This window comes from Echinops telfairi, unplaced genomic scaffold (assembly GCF_000313985.2).
Source record: "Echinops telfairi isolate 266 unplaced genomic scaffold, ASM31398v2 ScPeMD7_3509;HRSCAF=4178, whole genome shotgun sequence".
NCBI lineage: Eukaryota > Metazoa > Chordata > Mammalia > Afrosoricida > Tenrecidae > Echinops > Echinops telfairi.
In genome coordinates, this window is record NW_022107407.1 from 5,664,184 (window position 1) to 5,665,395 (window position 1,212).

Here is a 1,212-nt window from a genome sequence, read left to right on the forward strand (position 1 = left end):
GGAGGGAGATGTTGGACAGTGTAACTTATGACAAAACTATAATAATTTATGATTTATGAAGGGTTCATGAGGGAGGGGGAAGTGAGAAGGGAGGGGGAAAATGAGCAACTGATATTAAAAGCTAAAGTAGAAGGCAAATGTTTTGAGAAAATGAGGGCAACAAATGTACATATGTGCTTGACACAATGGATGTATGTATGTATTATGATAAGAATTGTATGAGCCCCAAATAAAATAATTTTTTAAAAAAAGAAAAGAAAGCAGAAAATATAAAAAAATACTAAACAGAATAAATTCAAAATGGATCCACAATGACAAGAGGTTACATTCCAGCCTAACTACCCTTCATAAAACACACTTTGCAATTAAAAAAAAAAGAGTGACATTATCATATTATAAATTTTAATAAGTCTTATTCTAATCCTAGTGCTCTATTCTCTTTTATGTACTACAACTTCTTGGGTTATTTATACATTTATATGCATATACATATGAGGGTAACTCAGAAAGCATTTGTAAAAAATCAAAGAAACATATTAAACAAAAGTATCAAAATGTGAATATAATATTTCTAAACATATCCTCCATTTAGTTCTATACACTGCTGAAAGTGGTGTTTCCATTTTTCCACTCCTTCTCCAAGAATTCTGCACTCTTTGATGTGCACATCAAATGCAATTTTGGCATCATTGAGGAATTCAAATAATATTCCTTTTAAATGTGCTCTCAGTGGGTCAGTGAGGGATGACATGTCTCGTAGTGTGGCCGGCCATATGGTCCTCTCTGCACATTGGTTGCTCTGAGCGGGAATATCGTCCTTAAGGTTTGGTGGGCCATGATGTGCTCCACTCTCTCTTCCTCCCCCTTCATTTGCTCCCGTGTGCTCTGATCAAATGTGTCACTCTCCCTGAGCTGTAGCTTCAGTGCTGTCCTCTAAAATAAATTCTTCTTGGGGGTGGGATGGCTGTCCACATAGTTGGGATTAGGATCAGCTCCTCACACTTCTCTACTGGCTCCCGGCTTCATGCTGGTATGTTGCATTCACATCTTGGAGCACTGGGTTAAAGTCTGCTTGCTCTTTCCCTGTGGATACAAACAATGCCCTCCCCTTGGGTGAGTTAGTGCCCTGTTCCCCTGCTACCCATTTCTCTCTCTCTCTCTCTTTTTTCTTTTCTTCCCCTCCTTTTTAGTTGGCTACCATATGTACCCCTG